The sequence below is a fragment of the Alligator sinensis genome, unplaced genomic scaffold (genome assembly GCF_000455745.1).
Source record: "Alligator sinensis unplaced genomic scaffold, ASM45574v1 scaffold1203_1, whole genome shotgun sequence".
Classification (NCBI taxonomy): Eukaryota; Metazoa; Chordata; order Crocodylia; family Alligatoridae; genus Alligator; species Alligator sinensis.
This window is the reverse complement of record NW_005842727.1, coordinates 701,628-721,265: the sequence shown is the minus strand read 5'-3', so window position 1 is coordinate 721,265 and position 19,638 is coordinate 701,628. Positions and strand designations below refer to the sequence as shown.

Sequence of the window (19,638 nt, the reverse complement as noted above, 5' to 3'; positions counted from 1 at the left end):
TTTTAAGTATAATTCTTTTTATTTTATTTTTTAGATTTTTTTTCAGATTAAATTTCAGCTGCCATCTGGGTGTTACTTAACAAAATTCATAATCATTCCAGTGTGGTATATAAACAGTTTTACAGTGTCAAGTGTAATGGGGTCCTGATCTTATCTGACATCTCTAGACGTTACTCTAATGTGAACAATAAAGCTAGACTTGTAATCAATACAAATTAAAAATCAAGATGTTGGAGCAGGTAAATGTGTTTAAACAGGAAGAATAATCACCAATGTATTTTAAAAATAATATTCTTTCTGAGTAAACACGTTGAATAGAAAAATCTTGTTTTTTAATTTACATTGGTGTTCAGGGATATGATTAAAAGAAAAAGCAGCATGCATGCTACCCACTGTATATTTACCAAAATGAAATGTTAATGTAAACTGAATGAGAGCATAGTTAGCAATACTAATTGTTTTCTGTTTTTACATTTTAATGCAGTTCCGTTTTAAATTATTCATGCACAATTCTGGATGCCTTTCAAATTACAGAAATGTGATTGCAATACAAAATAAGCATTCAACAGCCTTAAGTCTGGAAGAAGGGGCTCAGGTGCTTACTCACTGTGGTATTTGTATTTGAAATTAACAGTTCTATACTGAAATACGGATTTTCTTTCTTAATTAAATCTTTTCCCTGATATTTAAACAACGCCTTTGCATATGTAAACATCACTTTAAGAAACATAAAACTCAGTATTAACATTTAGTTCTCATGAAAGCGAATCTCTAAAATACCACAAGCATACTGGATGTAAACATAGTATTAACTGTGTTATTCATCATATTCATAGTTGTTTATATTGTTATACATAAATACTACTTGACTTCTGGGAATATAAAATAAAGGCTTAATTATTTCAGTTAGGATGTACTAAAGATATTAAATGAAAGAATATGCTAAGACTGTATTTTGAATAATTTATTAATTAATAATCAGATTATCTCCCATAATAGGTAGCCATTTCAGCTATATTCTGTTGGAATGTCTGCTTCTTTAAAAAACAAGTAGTATATTTTACTTAAATACTATTGTTTGTGTCTGTACATAGATAAATACACATATACATGCATATTACCAGATATGTTTCCAATTCAATGAGCAGTGACTTTTAAACACTATTATCTTGTTATTTTATAAAACCTTGTATATGATGATGTAAATGTAAACTATAACTGTAGAGAAGTAGTATCACAAGCTAGTAATAGAATATTTGTCTTCACCCATTAGATGAGTGACAGTTAAATCATCCTTTAAATAGTGAAGAATATGTTCTGTCTATAAACTGAATTATTTTTCTTCTGCTTTATACAAAAACAACATAAACATAAAATGCAGATAACAATGGACAGCCTACTCTAGATATTGGTAATAGATTAGGGAAACCTTAACAATTAAGGTTACTAGTTCAAACCCAACCCAGACTGGTTTGGTAACAACTAAAACGTTTACTCTCTTAATGGTCATTTGTGGTCTGTCTAAAATGAGTTAGTGATCTCATTCCAGTTTCTAGGTTTAGGAAGTAAAGCGGTATCTTTGCTAGAGGGACAGTGGCCTGACATAGCACTGAAAACAAATCTTGCTGCATATTTCTATGTGTTACAGAGATCTGAGAAGTGATATGGAGCTAAACACCATTAATTACCTATTCTGCTCTGTCCCCAGAAAGGAGCCTTTGGGGAGGGTTTTTCCATGCATATGTTTTTGCTTTTGGATCTTTTACAGCTTTTGATCTTTTTTCTTTCCCATTGCTGGGTGGATGGATGGTATATTGCAATGGGGTTTACAGTAAAGGTGCTTTGGTAAAGTCACAGACATAGAAGATTAGAGGAAAATCAGGGATGGTGCTTATCAGGGGAATGGTCTGCTGTGGCTGCCTCTTTAGGATGTGGACAGACATAACAGTTAAACCATTTAAAATACTGTTTAAACCACAAATTTCCAGACATATAAACCAATTTATAATGGTTCAGATGTCCTGGAGTGTTTCAACAGTATACCAGAATAATTAGGTGTTCTGAAATGGTCCCTTTGAACTGGTTCAGTGTTTCATAGATACATAGATTCCAGGGTCGGAAGGGACCCCCTGCCCCGGCAGGAAAGAAAAGGGTCACCAAACCTGAGATCATGTGATCCCAGCCAGGTGCCTGTCCAGTCTCCTCTTGAAGACACCCAAGGATGGGGCAAGCACCACCTCCCTTGGAAGCCCATTGCAGATCCTGGCAACCCTGATCGTGAAGACCTTTTTTCTAATGTCCAGTCTAAACCTACTCTCCAATAGCTTATGGCCATTATTCCTTGTCATTCCAGGGGGTGCCCTGGTAAACAGATCATCGCCTACTTTGTGTTGCTCCCCCCTTATGAATTTGTACGCCGCCACAAGGTCCCGTCTCAGCCTTCTCTTGGACAGGCTGAAGAGGTTAAGGTCCCTTAGCCTTTCCTTGTAGGGCCTTCCCTACAGGCCTCCAATCAGACGAGTGGTTCTTCCTTGGACCCTCTCCAGGTTGTCTGCATCCTGCTTGAACTGCGGCGTCCAGAACTGGACACAGTACTCCAGCTGCGGTCTGATCAGTGCCGTGTAGAGAGGGAGAATCACCTCCCTGGACCTGTTTTTGAAGCACCTATGGATGCGTGACAAGGTGCAATGGCTCTGCTGACTATTTCATCACATTGACGACTCATGTTTATCCTGGAGTCAACAGAGACTCCAAGATCTCTTTCTGCCTCAGTGGTGCTGAGAAGGTCCCCCCCAGCCTATAGGTATGATGGCAGTTTTTCCTCCCTAGGTACAGCACCTTGCACTTGTCCTTATTGAATTGCACCCTGTTGTTCTCTGCCCACTTCCTCAACCTTGTCGAGGTCAGCCTGGATCTGGTTCCTCCTCTCCAGGGTGCTAGCTTCACACCATATTTTAATGTCATCCATGAATTTCTACAGGGTGCTTTCCACCCCCTTGTCCAGATCACTGATGAAGATGTTGAACAGCACCGGCCCCAGAACTGAGCCCTGAGGGACTCCACTGCACACATCTTTCCAGGCTGACACCGACCCATCCACCACCACACTCTGTGTGTGACCTCTGAGCCAGTTTGCTACCCAGTCAGTCATCCATGGCAAATCTCCTCAGTTTATTAATAAGGATGGTCTGGGGTACCGTGTCAAAAGCCTTCTTGAAGTCCAGATAGATAACATCCACCTTGACTCCTGCATCTAAACATTTGGTGGCCTTGTCATAAAAAGAAACTAGATGAGTCAGGCAGGACCTGCCCGCTATAAACCCATGTTGGTTGCCCCTCCCCATCACATTAGCCAGCAGGCTCCCACAGCTGTGTTTCTTGATAATTTTTTTTTAGGATTTTCCTTGGGATAGAGGTAAGGCTGACCAGTTTAAAGTTCCCCAGATCCTTCCTTCCTCCCCTTCCAAGGGAGGTGGTGCTCAGATCTGGAATGGGCTTACAAGGGAGGTGGTACTTGACCCATCCTTGGAGGTCTTCAAGAGGAGACTGCACAGGCACCAGGCTGGGGTCCTTCCCCCACTTCTTAAAGATTGGGACGTCATTGGCTCTCTTCCAATCCTCTGGGACCTGACTCAAGCACCATGAGTGCTCATATATTGTTGCTAGTGGTTCAGCTATGACACTCGCTAATTCCTTCATTACCCATGGGTGGAGTCCCTCTGGTCCTGGTGATTTGAACATGTCCAGTCCCTCCCAGTCCACAGGTTACGTGTGTTATGTGCAGACACTAAGCTTTCCATGACTAGTGTCTGGTCAGTCCTCCAGGCATCTCACACTGCACCACTCCTCAGTCTCAGTCCCTGCATTGCAACTAGCTACTCTGGTATATAGCCAGAATTCTGGGGTACCTGTTCATATGCGGGGATGCTGCTCTGACTCACTGTAATTACAGTGTGTCAGAGCATACTTAATTAATTGAGTCTGCTGGAGATGCAGCCTCTGCATCTTGTGTATTGAGCATCCCTGTGCTTCAAAATGATGGTGGGGGCGCTTTAACTAAAGCTTATCAAACACATGGGATGCTGTGGGCTCTTTTTAATTAAAGCAGCACCACCCCCATCCCCCAAGCAAGTGTAAAGATGCCTCTGTTGCCCACCCTAGGCCCAGTCTTTGCTATCCCAGGCTGACTTATTCAGGGGGGAGGGAGGAGAGGAAGGGGGTGGTCAGGTGTGCAGAGTGGGTATTCCTTCTAGGTTCCCGAGGTGCTGGGTACTCTGAGGATTTGCTCAATGTTTCTGCAGTTTTTAAACAGCACTTTTCTTCAAGCTATTTGTTAGCTTCATTCGACTGGTGGCAACCTACCAGGTTTTAAGACATCTCTGACTGGCTGAATTGGGCTGGAGGAGTCTCTAGGTGGGTAGAGGGAACCCCATGCTAAAAAATAATAACATTGCATTTTCCCTGCTTTTGCTTTCCAAGGGAGTGGCCCAAAGTTCTGCTACTTTTAAACAGCACTTTTCCCCAAGCCACTGATCAACTTCATTCCATTCCTGGTAATTGAAATAGAGACCTTGGGCAGCCCTGCTGAGCACCCAGCATTCTGGGAAACCCAGAAGTAGTGATACCCTCCAGCCCACCTGGCCACCCTGCTCCCAACTCCCAATTGCTAATCAACTTGTGATGCTCCAAAGCCACTCCATGAGTTGCCACTCAGGGAATGCAGTTAATAAGCAGCTTGAGGGAAAAATGATATTTAGAAGTGATGGAGACTTTGTGCAGCCTCCAGATTACCCAGTTTCTCTGGAACCCAGTCTGAGACATAAGCCAAGGTCAGGAGCCAGGAGTCAGAGAACCAGTGCTGAGTTCCAAGAAAGTTCTGAGGAAGCCAAGCTGAGTCCAGGTGCTGGGGAAACCCGAGAGAGCAGGATGAGTGCTGATGTTCAGGAGAGGTTTAAGATAACAGTCAGGGAAAGCCAAAGCCAGTCAGGAGCCAGGGGAACCAGAAAGCAGTAAATGTGAGGCTTGCCAGAACAAGCTGGGGCTGTGTAAAGGCATGCCTGGCAGCCTGGGCCTGCAGATGTGCTTATAAGGGGTGAGTGGCACTTTCAGCAGCCAATCCAGTTCCAGAAAACTGGGGCAATCACATTAGCCAGGGATCAGGGGCAGGTATGAAGACTCAGCTGCTTGTCCCAGGTGGACATTCCTGATCAGAGGCCCTAGCAAACATCTTTAAAGTTATATGTGATGGGATTGAGTGTCCACTTATTAAATCTGAGGATGATTGGTTGGAGTTGCAGACACTCTGGTGGGCAGGGCTAGGTTCCAAAATGCCTGGATAGACCAGGAACACAGATGCTGCAGGTATCTGTATAATCTTAAGATTAGCAACAGAATTAAATACAGCAAGACTATAAACATTTCAAAGTATTAGTACATTTTATTGGATTCTTCCATTGTAAGTGTAAAGAATGTAGTCCTGTTGTGAAGGGTGGTGCACAGAAAAAAATTCTCATATGAACCAATGAGGAATAGTACTGTGTGAGAGGATTTTTTTTTTTAATTCTGTACAGCAGGATTTTTTTTCCCTTCCTGTTTGGTTATTCTTTTATTTGTTAACCTATGGAAACCTGTGGAAATTGCTTACAATAGATTTAAATCACAGCAGACAGTCTCAATTTTTGCTCTATTACTTCAAGAGTATGATTGGTTTATAGGTATTACAGGAACATTTTGTAAGTTTGTAATGCTTGTTTGCTTTCTATTATATGACTATGGCATTCCTATAAATGTTAAAAATTCTAGTATGTGCAATAAATCACAGTTTTGATTGGCTGATCTCCTCTATATGATTTACTAGATGGTAAAGTATAGGGAAAAGCCGAAAAAAACTATAGAAAAAAAATGAAATTAAAATTGTCACTTGAGCGTGGAGTTACTTGAAGCACTAGTCTGTTTTTAGTTTGTATTCTTAAAATACAAAATGCTACTTTGGCACAATTTTAAACCCCTATTTTTTTAATTCAGTGTAGGAGGAGGAAGGCCTGTATTTACTGAGAAAGAGGGAAAAGAGGTGTAACCCTGAGAAGTGGAGAGATACTGTAGAGCAGGGCTGTCTAACTGGTAGCCCATGGGCTGCATGGGATAAGTTGCTACCCCCCAAGCTCTCATTCAGCTGCTGCTCCCTGCATTGTTCTGGCTGCAATAGCAGCAGGGCTAAGGACAGAAGTTACATATAAACTGGTTTAAGTGATCAGAAACTGGTTTCAGCCTGTAACAGAACAGAAGCTTAGTGCACATAAACCAGTTTCAATATAGCTGAAACTAGTTTAAGATAAACATGGCTGAATGTAGTATCAGAGACTTAACTGATTTGGGTCAAATCGGTTTATGAAACTTCTCCCCCTGACCCCTTCCTGGTCCAGGTTAAATCACAGTCTCCCAGCATCTCAACATGCTTTTCAGTCGTAGACTAGGCTGTGCTGTCTGCTCCAGAGAGCAGGACTGGCCCCGCCCTTCTGCTCCCTGCCTGGCACAGTGAGAGCTGCCTGACAAGGGAGTGGAGGGGGCAAGCCCAGCTGGGAATGCAGGGGCAATAAAATCAACACCTATATGTAAATGTCCAAAACATGATTTACATAGCTAGAAAACTGACATTTAGGTACACCAAAAAAGTAAAATTTCACACAAAGTGCCTAAATGCTTAGGTTACTCCTTTTTTTTTTCTCTTACCATTTCTTCCACTCCACTCGCTAACTCCCAGCTATATTTTTCAAAAGAGCCTAAAAGTATTGGGTATATAAACCGCACTAAAAGTCATGCCACTTCTGCTTATTTTATATAGGGATGCACCTAAAAATTAATTTGAGTATTTAACTTCTAACCTATCACTTTTTGTGGAGTCTGATCCTGGATTTTTTACACAAACCAAAAGTTTCTGGCATGGTACCTTAGTACTGTGCTATGTGACAGTCACATTCTGGATAAGAGTCAAATTGGCATTTACTCTTTATTAAGGCTCAAATGCCCTTCAAATGTGTACCTATGATTTCTTCATTCTGCTCATGGCTATTTAGGAGTGCTTAAGTTAATGTCTCAATGATGAGAGTTAAGTCTGTCTGCAGAGAGTTCTTGGTACCAGCTCTTTGCTTCTCAAATTCTCTTTTGAAAGAAATATGTATAAAGATCTGCCTTGCCATAGGTAGAAAACACTTTAAGGCATAGTACTTTTTGCTCTTATTTCTTTTGTATAGTGTTAATGCTGTGTAAATTATTATATTTTACCTTCTTATTCTTAAAGAACCATTTGCTTTAATCTGAATCCTGTAAAGTACACAGAGATGCTTTGAAGATGAACATCATAGTAATATTTAGGATAATACATTTTCCTTCCATTCAAGCTCTTCTGGCCCCTCAGTCTATCTGACTTGCTGTAGTTCTCTTTCTGTATTTCATCTATATTTTATCATTTTGGGGTCTCAGGTTTTCTATCCCAGGGCAAATAGAGATGATTCTATCCTAATATTTTTTTTTCCATAATTGCAGTGTTATAACTAAATATAGTTTAGACAGCCCCAAAAAACTATGAAAATCCAAATTTAGCTTGCGTTTCTGTTAGAATAGTAACATCCTTTTATTCTTCGTTTTCATTCTCCTCAGATTCTGATTTAGAGAGATTGTTTGAAGAACATTTACTAATTCTAATATAATAAAAGCCTTAACCTGTCTGCCTGACCATAACGCTCCAGACCACGTGTGCATGCGCCACCCACAGGGTGAGCGGCAATTGGTTACCCCAGAGCATTATGGACAGACAGGAGGAGACAGAGGCGGAGGTGGTCACAGGCCAGGGAGCGGGCCAGGCGGTTGGGGGCGTGGTGCAGTGTGCTGCCTTTGATGGGGTGCGCTCTGCTGTGGGGTGCAGTGCATTGCCTGTTGTGGGGTGCTGCCATGCGGCGCGGCACACTGCATCACACCTGCTCCCCTCCCCACTGCCTTCCTCTCCTTGCCACCTGTTGTTGGGAGGTGTGTTGCAGTGTGCCCCCAGACTACAGGCAGCAGGGAGCTTGAGGGAGATGAGGGGAGTAGGTGTGGCGTGCTGCATGGTCCCGCAGCAGTGTGCCCCGCCGCACCGCACCCCCAATTGCCTGCCTTGCTCCCTGGCCCCCACCTGCCTTCACCCATGGAGGGGGAGTGGGGATGGGAGGCAGGGGAGAGGGTGATTGCATGCACCCAAACACCAAGTAGGGGTAGCGCGGAGCACATGGTAGCGGCTACGGCTGCTGCGTGCAAGCTTCCCCTTCCCTTTCCTGGGAGGCAGTATGGGGTGGAGCGGTGGGAGGTGGTTTTGGAGGGTGCATGGGGCCGGACATGGGAGGAGCTGTTCATGGTGACTGGGCGGGAATCAGAGGGGCAATCAGAACCTGGTGGCTCCTCCAGGAATGCAGTGCCAGGGAGCCAAGGGGGGATCCTGTGGCCCCCCGGTCTGTGCACGGAGCAAGGGTGGGCTGCAACTGCGGGCTGCGTTAAGCCTCTGCTCTTTGACAATGTGAGTCCCACTGCTGGGTGGGCTGGGCAGCGAGGCACATGGTGCCATGCCACTGTCAATACAGCAGCAGTAAGGCAGGGAGCAGAGGCTGAGTGCAGATGCAGCTACAGTTGTAGCGTGCCCTTGCCCCATGCACAGAGTGGGCGGCCACAGGCTGTGCCCCTGGATAAACCACAGGGCTCTGATTGCCCCATGACCTGGCCTGGCTGTGGCCCCATTCATGGTGACTGGATGGCCGGGCTGGGTCATAGGACAATTGGAGCACTGCACCCCACAGCGTGAGGAAGGTGGGGAATGGGCCCAGACCCGGGGGGAAGGAGGAGAACAGGCCTGGATCCGAAGTGGAGTGGGGGACACCACCAATGGGCCTGTATCCCTGCCTGCCTGTCATTCTTGATGGGTAATTTGCTAGTTTAATAGAAAATCCCCACACAAATGTTTATTAAGGCAAGGCTAAGGTCACTGGCACATAGCAGTATGATTGCATGCAACCTTCCAATGTTAAATTAAAAAAAGACAAAACTTACTGTCAGAACATGAAAAATGTACTTCTTAAAGAAGGCACCTAACCTGCCGTAGCTGTGCATGTCCAGCGTGTCATTGTCCCTTCTTTGTCTATAGAATATTGCAATTGAGCACCACTGAAATTGGTTTGTAACATATATATGTTTCCATTACTAAGTTTGTACACCAGATCTAGACTTTGATCAATGCAATCCACAAATAATTAAGTTTTATTAATTATGTATAACTTTGTGGATTTATTTGTGATTGCATTTATGAGTAAATGGAATCTTAAAACCATTGCGGGTAGGAATGGTAATCCATGCAAATTCCTAGTGCTGAAGTAGTGTAAGCCATTTTCATGCCTCTGGGAAAGAGAAATATAACTCAAAAGAAAAGACTTAAACTTGTATAAAATAACAGAACCTTAATCTTAGGGGCGGGGTGGTGCTGGGAAATAATAGAACTTTGTCTAATCAGTAAAGGCCCAGGGAGAAAAACTGAAGTCTCAGTGTGGAAGATGAGAGACCACTTCCTAAGTTACACATATGAGCAAGCTGTTTACTTTAAAGATATGTTTTCTGTGAAAGGTTTCTGCCTTAAATAAATATGTGCTATATGAAAACAGGCTGGCTACTGGATAAACCTAACATTGCTTCTGACAGAATGGAAGAGCAAGTGCTCAGCCAAAGTAAGACCTGTCAAAGTAGCCATAAGATATTGCAGAGGATTGCAGCTTTAACAGTTTGGTCTAGAGCAGGGGTATTGAACTCACTCTTTGTTGTGGGCCAGATTTGGACCATAAGGCTCCTTTTCAGGCTGGTTCTGTATGGTGGGACTCCTTAGAAACTAGACAAAGACATGGCTGCAGAGTGAGTGGCAGCAGCGCTGCAAGCATTAATGCATGTGGTGTTCCCTCATTGCTGACAGGTGTCCCCAACAGGGTTCTGGACCTTAGATTTCAGTGATGGGCCTTACCCCCACTTCTCCTACCCACAAATTCCAAGCCTCTCTGTAGGTTGGATCTGGCCTATCAGCCATATGTTTGACACCCCTGTTCTAAGGGGTGAGAATAGTAGCAATCTGCCTGCAAAAAGGTTGTAGTTTGGTGGTCAGGTATCTTAAGTGTGGTCTCCTTGAGGGGTCGGAAGACAGTGAGGTTTCCCTTTGGTATATCCTTCTTTTTGTGCTTTGTATACAATGTCTTCCATGAAATAGCCAGCATCTTATCTTAGGAATAGTTATCATAAAACTATATTTATAATAAAACTATTGTTGTCCCTGATTTTGCTTGGTGAAAATTGTCAAATATCAACCTTACTGGTAGACTATCTCAGTATTGGAAATTTCTTCAGATGAAGGAGGTAACACAACTAAACATATGCAGTTTATTCTGCCACTGTCCTAGTCTACTTAATGTGAATGCACATACCACTCTGGAGATTACATCTCTCTCTTTCTCTCTTTTTTCCCCTGCCTCTTTATTTCTGTGTATACATTTTTCCACAGCCATGACGTACTCTTCTTTGGAGGCCTATGATCTGGCATGCTTCCTAAACAGAATGGAAAGGATCACCTCAAACATGATAGAACATGGGCAGTAATGCATATTGTGAGGGTATCATGTTGCGGTGTGGCTGATTCAGCTGGAATAATTGTTCAATCAATATAAAACAAACAAGAAAATAATTCTTTGCTAATATTTTTTTTTTAAAACTCATCAGCAGTATAGCTATCGTAGAGCTTTGGCAACTCTAGAAAAAGGATAAATGTTCATTTAATTGTGAAAATAGTAAAAAAAAATTGAGGGCAGGGAGACAAAGAATGGAGTTTGTATACAAACAGTTTAACAGTAGTTCTGGTTAGATCTTTCTGTATAATACAGAAAAATATTTTTAATGTTTCTAAAGAAAATATCATGGATATTTTAGGCTCTCCACAGGAAAATGTGAAAGATCTCTGAAGATAACAGTGAGAAGTTAGATAGGTAAACACCTCCTGTCCACCCACACATTCTATTAAAATGGGAAATGTCTGGTTCAAAGAATCAAACTTATAAATGTAATTGATTTAATGTGTGTTAACAATACACATGAACTTAATATAAGAAGTGAAATACGGCTTTATTATGTATAGTTTATTTCATGTAAATTGTATCACATGGTTAGAGTTAAATATGGTAATAGTCAAGGAAGAGACATTGAAAGTAGAGAAACTGGTGAAATGATTTCAGTTGAGTTCTGATATAGAACAGGGAGTTGAAAAGCAGGAAAACAAGATGGCTTCCAGTGTATATAGAAGGAGATAAGTGAATATCTGGGCACCAGTAATCATGTATTGGTTGTTAGGAAAGAGGCAACAAGTTCTGATTTTCATGATTAAAAAAAATCAAACACCAAATTATATAGGTGCTGAGAATTTATGACTGAGGCACTGGCAGGCTTCCAAATTGCTTTACAGTTGTAAATATAACAATAAAACATTGTGTTAAACTGATACCTATATGTATAGTGGCATTTTATTTTAATTGCAGAAAAATGCAGATTTTGGAGTTTTTAATCAGAGAATTTGGGATTTTTAAACAGAGAGACCCAGGATCCCTGCTGATGACCCTCCTGCTTTCCCCGCTAGGGCTTAGCTCAGCTGTCTGAGGCCCTTTTCTCATGGGCCGCCTCCCTATTTGTCTTTCCGCAGCTTGCTGCTCTGTCTCCATTCCCTGGGTGAGTTACCCTTCCAGGGTTGACCTCTACCTGTTTTTTGCAGTTTGTCCACTTGCTGGCAGCAAGCTCATTAACAGCTTGCTGACTTTCTCACTGCCAGCCCTCCTCAATCCAGCTCAGTCTTCTACAGTTTTCTGCTAAAGTAACAGGAGACTTCTGGCTCCCTGTTTCATAGATTTCATAGACATTTGGACTGGAAGGGAACCTGGAGGATCATTGAGTCCAGCCCCCTGCCCCAGGGGCAGGAAGTCAGCAGGGATCATAGGATCCCAGCAAGATAAGCATCCAAATGTGTCTTGAAGGCATTCAAAGTGCGTGCTTGAACTGCCTCCGGCGGCAGTCTATTCCAAACCTTGGAGGCTCGGACAGTGAAGTCTTTCTTATGTCCAGCCTGAATCAGTCGCGGCGGAGTTTGTGACTGTTTGATCTTGTCATCCCTTGGGGCACTCTGGTGAACAGATGTTCCCACAGATCGTGATGAGCACCCCTGGTAAACTTATAGGTGGCCACCAGATCACCCCTGAGGCTGCGCTTTTCCAGGCTAGAGTCCCATGGCCTCTCATTATAAGGTCTGTTTTCCTGACCTCTGATCATGCGCGTGGCCCTCCTCTGCACCCTCTCAAGCTTCTCCACATCCTTTTTGAATTGTGGAGCCCAAAAGTGGACGCAGTACTCCAGCTGTGGCCTCACCAAGGCCGAGTACAATGGGAAAATTATGTCCCAGGATTTGCTTGAGAAGCAACTATGGATGCAAGCCAGTGTTGTGCTCGCTTTGCTATCCGCAGCATCACATTGAAGGCTCATGTTCATCTTGTGGTCAATCATGACCCCCAGGTCCCTTTCATCTGTGGTGCTAGCCAGCGTACCACTGTTATAGGGATGTTAACGGATAGAGGCAAAGATTATTGGGGCCCCTTGTGAGCAAGAAGTGTATTTGTGTGGAATCTGAACCTCTCAGCTATAGTTGTGAGAGAGCCTATAGAAAAACAGCTTTTTAATTAAAAAAAAAAAAAATTTTCTGGCCACTGTTTATTCACTTGAGGATCTCTAGCTTGTTTTAAATTTGAAAACTAAAGAGTACCTGAAGTGTAAGAAACAAAGTAGATCGGCAACAGGTACACTTTATATGAGCCAAGAAAGAGTTACTTTACTGGCTACAATACTCTGGAATTCTGTGATATCATAATGGGAAGATAGATTGGGATTGGGTCACAGTGGGATTGGTCATTTTCCTTGCTTTCTCGGCTCACTTTCTGCCATGTGCAGAAAATGAAAACATATCATATAGCAAATATCCTACCCAATTCGTTCTGAATCCTGACTAGAGAAAAAAAACATTTCATGGACAGGGTTGTGTCCCCTAGCTGAAAAGAACAAAAAAACCCACTTTTAGCCGAACACACTTCTCCATCTTCAATTTTGCATCTAATTGGCAGTAGCCAGTCAGCAGGTCTCTTGCCTGTGATTAAGCTTCCAAGTTTCAAAAGATGATAGTTGGAAGGCCCAACTATCACATAGAGGAGCAAGAAGCAGCACTTCTGTCCATTTATGGGTCGCAGAAGAAGCATGGGATTTTTTTTCATATTAAAAGCCTGTTAAGTAAATTAGGAGGCTGGAACATTTAAACTTTAAATATGCAGTCTCTTGGATTTTCACAGATACTTTTGTAGTGTTACAGTGTCTGTTTTTACATAATGTTTTAAATATTAGATATGAAAGAGGGAGAAAAAAAAGCTATGTTGCTTTTAGAAAGAGAGATGGATATGAGTCAAGTTATTTGTTTTTGAGAAGTTCAGTACTTTTCCACTGAAGTTCTGTTTGGATATGGTAATCTACCAAATTTTTTTTCCAGTGGTAAAGAACAAAGGGTTTTCATCTTTTTTTAAAGACATTTCACAAGTCTTACAGAATGAGTTGAGAGAGTTACATTAATTGTTTTCCACCAGTGCACACATGCTTCACTTCTTATAGTTTATGTGCAGAGAATTCTCAATGCATCATCAAATGAGGTATCTGTGGGGAACGGTGACTTGACAGTCTCAGCTGACAAGAAATGAACTAGATTACTGTACTAGCATTCTTTATGTGTGCAGTTTTATTCCACTGATGGAACTGTGCCATTTGTTACTGCTCTCAAGATTTCAATAAAAGAGAAATCCTTTTGAGACCTTTTTTGAATATCAGATATGCCCAATGCATACATTCTACAAAGGGACAACTAAGTATATCTTTGAATTCTTTATTTCAGGAAAATGTTCTTGCCACGACCTCTAAATATGATGTAACAAAGAAACTCCCTATAAGTATAAAATAAACTATGCTTTCATAATAATTGCATCCCATGTATTATTTTAGTTTCCATAATTATTCATATCACGTAGAGTCCTAGACCAAGGTCAAGTTTCCATTGTGCTAGCTGCTACATACTGGAGGAGTCTCCCTGTCCTAAAAAATTTACAGCCTTAATAAACAAGAACTAGAAAGAAGAAAGGCACATATCTGGTTAGCATCACCATACTGGTATTATAGATTAGAAACAGAGTAGTGTCTGGATGAACAACCATGGAAGACTTGTGACAGGTTAGACCCGAAGAAAGAAGCTAGTATGTTTGAATGTATAGTTCTACTTTGAAAAATGACTTTGAAAAAACAGAAAAAAAATCCAGCCCTCTCTTAGAGCATCAAAACACTTTAGGTTGAAGGGCTAACAGTAATAAAAAATTGAAAAAAAATCATTTTCACTTAATGTAGGATATGTGATTCAAAAAGCACACAAACATCAGATCTGTTGTCTAAGTCAGTGTCACTTTTTTAGAGTACAACACTTTGACTCAACATGCCATCTAGTTTAAGCCTTATAAACAAATTATCCTTCAGCTCAGAGTCCTTAGAGTGGGTTTCAGCAATGAATAACAACTTGATATTATGATCTCTCTGTCACTTGCATGCATATGGTATTGTGTTTTTGGGCAATCTGGAGGTAAACTAATCCCTTTCTTTTTTACCTGTGCATTAAGAAATGAACTCACAGTAATTGTGACTGAAATGAGGGGATTCTTTTGAAGCGATATCTAAAATGATTTAGTAGAGGTTTATGAATGTGCTTTAGGGAATGGGAGAAGTTCATAAAGCATGTTAGAACTGTAATATAAATTAATACTAATGTTACTACCAATCAACAAGGGTTTATGAAAAATAAATTTTATTAAGCTAGCATTTTTTTATATTACTGGTCTGTACAACACAAGTATAGGACTGATATAATAGATTTGTGTAAAACATTTGAGTTGGTACTACATAACATTTTGATAAAGCAACTAGAATGATAAAACAATCAACTTGGGGCACATTAAATGGATTAATAATTAGTTACCTTATAAGTTTCAAAATGCAGGGAATTACATAGATGAATCTAATAAGCTCCTCCCAGCATTTTTCTTGGCCCTACAGCATTATATGTTTTTATCAATGACCTGGAAGAAAACATGAAATGATTACCAATATAGTTTGCAGATGACATAGAAGATGGCAATCAGTGAAGAAGACAGGTCACTGAGCCACAGTAGTCTGTTTTACTTGATAAACTGAGTGCAAATAATGTTCATTTTAATATAGCCAGATGTAAAATTATCCACCTGGGAACAAAGAACAAATATCAGGCTTGCAAGATGGAGTACACTATCCCTGGAAGCAGTGATAGTGAAAAGGATTTTGGGATAATCATGGGCAATCCGATGAACATAGGTCCCTATGCTATGCTTTAGCTAATGCAATCTTAGTTGTATAAATTGGGGAATGTTAAAAAAGAGTGGGAAGGTTATATTAGCTCTGTGTCTGAGAGAGGTTTCAGGAAAGAGCTAAAAAGTATTTAAAAGATAATTAATGTTTTGGTGAAAAACTCAAGGATCTCTATTTGTTTAGGTTAGTAAAGAAAATGTTAAGAGGTGGCTTCATCACAGTCTGCAAGCATCAACATGGGCAACAAAATATGATAAGAAAGTGTCTTTAATTAGCAGGCAAAACTACAATAAGATCTGGAAACTGAAATTAGACAAATTCAGAGTAGACATAAAGTGCAGATTAACTGTGAGGGTAATTAACCATTGGGTCATTTTACCCAGAGTTGTATTGGATTTCAATCCTGGAAACTTTGAAATCAAGATTGGATGTTTTCTTAAAAGATATGCTGTAGTTCAAACAGGAATTAGTTCAGGATGCCAGGTGGCCTGTATTATACTGGAGGTCAATTGAGTTGATCACAATGGTCTCTTCTTTTTATACTCTGTCAATTTAGAAGGGATTACTTCTAATACCCTGAGGCATTTTTGAACAATTTGCCCTAAACTGTTAGTGCAGTTGGAGCAAAACTATTTCAGCACTTTTACGTTGCAGCAGTTTCCTTTACATTTTCTTTAGTCTTCTTTCTGTAGCAATGTTGAAAATAGTTTTATCTGAACTAAACTAGTAGTTAAAACTAGTATTCAATACCAGGCTGTGGGTATACCTAGTGCTAACATCTGGTATCAGAAATTAGTCAGTTTTTAGTGTTGAAATCATCTTTAATCTGTAATGTTTGTAAACTCATTTGAGAATGCAGAACTTTCACTACAAACTATGGATCAGCATGTTCTTATATAATAGTTTGGCTTTTATTATGTATCATTTCTGGTGCTTGGAAAAGCAGTTATTAGTTATGAAATTGTCCTTAAGCTGAATCAGAATGATGAAAAGCAAAAAGGAGTAGTTTGGGAGGAATCTCTGAAGGATAATTGCAAATAAATCAGTAATTAATTGTTTATAAATGTATTTAACAGTACATTATAATGATATATGAACACTTGTAAATGGATGTGCTTATAAATATTATTAAGATGATTACAATAAGTACATGGATACATATGAAAGGTTGATAATTATGACATACAGACATTATAAACCATTTTTAGTTTCTGAAACAACCCTTATAATTAAGAATTATTTAAAGAATTATGAAGCTTTCTTTGTAATGTTTAGCAAATGAAAAATTAGTAAAAAAATGAGAATGACAACATTAAAAAAATTTAGAGGGACTTTGTAGCATTAAACATTTATGAGAAATATTACAAATATGGCAGTCATCGCAAGATTTTACTAGAGTCATGAAAACCTGAAGAAAAAAAATGCTTCTTCAAACCAAAGTTCCAAAAGGGAAATATTACAAGAACAGTGAATCCTGAACATATGCAGGGGGTTGGACTCTTCTGAGGTCCTTTTGAGCTCTGTGAGTCTATGATTCTGCATTAAGTGACTTCGAAGACAATATAAACAAGTTTTTCTTTTAGAACACAATGTACTTTACATTAGAAATAAAGATTAATCAAGACAAACTGTAATTCATAACTCCCTTGAATGGATGGATGCCTCAAGTGTCTTTCTTAATGCTCTATTTTTTCTGGCCCTTTCTTTATTCTTTGATACTTTCACTAGGAACATGTTCTCCTGTTTTTGCTTGTACTTTTCATCCTCTATCTCCTTTTGCCTCAGACAGAGGACAATTCTTTGTATTTTTTACAGCTTAGTTTTTCCCTCTCTGTTGAAAAAGGACAACTATATAATACCTATTTTGTAATGGTTGACAATCCAGAGAAGACTAGAAAAGACAGATAAGTGGTGTTTCCATGAGCCAGTATAATGTCTCCTGGCTGAGTCCTTTGCAAGAGTTACTGAACTACAGCCTCTGTAACCCTCAGAACAAGCACCTCATAGAGTTTAATAGTATGGCCCCACAGGGAATGACCTCCTTCCTGGGTGCCAATGAGAATGCTTCCAAGAAGTCCACCTGGTTCTGCTTTATGCCTCAAAACTGGAAATGAGGTGGTAAAGCTGCCCTACTTGCATCACCAACCACAGCATTCCATATCTTTGTCTCTAATTTGCGTGAGAGGAAATTAATTTCTGATTTGGTGCATGCTGAGGTGGGCGTGGATGAGCGGAAGTGTGCTTCTCAGCAGCCTCTGAACAGAGTCTGAGAAACAATATATATGTGCCCAGAGTTACCTGCTGTTGAAAGGAATTATAAGGGAAGCTTTTAACAGCATACAGCTATACTGAAATAGCCTGATACTCCATATAGCTATAATAGTGCATAAAGCTATATAGCATATAGCTATAATAGTGCAGCTATGCTGTTTCTCTAGATAACTTTGAAATGCCATTGAATGCCTGGATTTAGTTCTTTGTCTATCTTACTCTATAATTTTTAAATGATTAATCTTTTTGTCTTTCAAAATACTGTTATAATAATAGTAGTTAATATTGGAGATTTCCTATTCTACCTCTTAATCCTGTCTTTTTTTAGAATTTTGCCAAGATATGAAATCATGTATTTCTTTACAGAATAGCATGCTAAATTTTGGATCTACCAATATCTACATTGTATGTAGTGTCTCTTAGTACACTGTGCATTCTGATTTACCTAAGTAAAATCTCGCTTTACTCAGCATTCACAGAGGTGCTGTTTATCTATTTAATTTCTCAATTTCTGGCTCAGTGTGCTGTTGTAATAGTGAATTTCTGCTGTGTTCTTGGGCTTCCACAGGAGTAATAGAATTTGGCCTTGAGGCTGATAAAGCATTTTAAAGCTCTACTTATTTAGCACCTGACCTCCCAAAATGCTAGCAAGAGAATAAGTGAGAGAGAGAGAATAAAACTGGTAACATTCGTGGAAGAATTTTTTTAAAGTGAAGTTTTTTAAGGGAAAAAATGTGAATATAGTAATCTGATAATTCCACAAATTACATTTATTTATACTATGTAAGGCAGATTTCTTGTCTTTAATGTGCCAGGGGATTGAGATTTGTTCCTATGATTACTGGGCTATAGAGAAGTATGAGTTTTAAGTTAAATGCCAAGTAATTTTATGAACAATTTAGTAAAATTATTCAGTATGATGATTGAAGATATGACCAAACCTTGATAACTATCTCTTTTGAAGCTTGTGTGGAAAAATGATTTAAGACAAGGAGATAATCACAATTATTACCTATTACTATTTTATTATTAAAGAAAAGATAAAAACAATTAACAACAAAGCAAAACAAAAAACAAACAATAAACAAAGGTTAATTCAGTTAAATCTCTTTTATATGATGCTCTTTGGGAAGCTTTTAATAGAGGTTACAGGTCAGATCCTGTTCCATTGATTAGACTTCTAAATAAGCTTATTAGCCCCATCTCATTCCACTTTATTTAAATCCATTAATTAAAAGGTGAGTAGGTTCTTTTTCCCCATACCACTTTTTGTAACTTAACCTTGAGACTGATATAAAAGTGTGTAACGAAAGTTACATTTTTTCCAAGACTTGAGCAGGATAAAATAGAATAGTACGATTTTTGGTAGGCATCCATATCACATTAGGATTGTCCATAGACACTTTGGGTACATCTACATGTGCAGTTAATCTGACTGAATATACTCTGGCTCTATTTGAGCCAGAGTAAACTAATCCTGACATTGCTGCCTACATGTCTGTTTAAGCACAGTAATTTACTGTGTTGCCAGATACCACTTGTATCTGACGGGACTATCTGGCAGTGCAGTAAATTAGTTGACTGTGCCCTAATTGCTATGCACATGTGGAAGTGATACTTTAATGTGCAGCAAATTAGGCTGCTGCACAGTAAAGTGTCTCGTGTAGATGCATCTTTTGAAAACTCAGTGTCTCTTAGGCTATCATTATCATGCCTTTGATAGGAAGATGACAATCTATCAGTAAATCGGAAATTGGTAAATCTGTCAATAGTGGAGGAAGCTGATTCAAGATCTACATGTTTAACTGCAGATGTGACAAATAGTTCTGGGAGGAAGGAATAGATCCTGATGATGTCAGG

The 19,638-nt window shown here is 39.9% G+C and overlaps 1 protein-coding gene across 1 annotated transcript in view; it reads left to right on the top strand.

Moving 5' to 3' along the window:
- The window catches only part of LOC102373348 (sperm-associated antigen 16 protein), a 723,196-nt gene that overhangs the window by 76,754 nt on the left and 626,804 nt on the right, over nt 1-19,638 (top strand). The gene's annotated exons all lie outside the window — the stretch shown is intronic.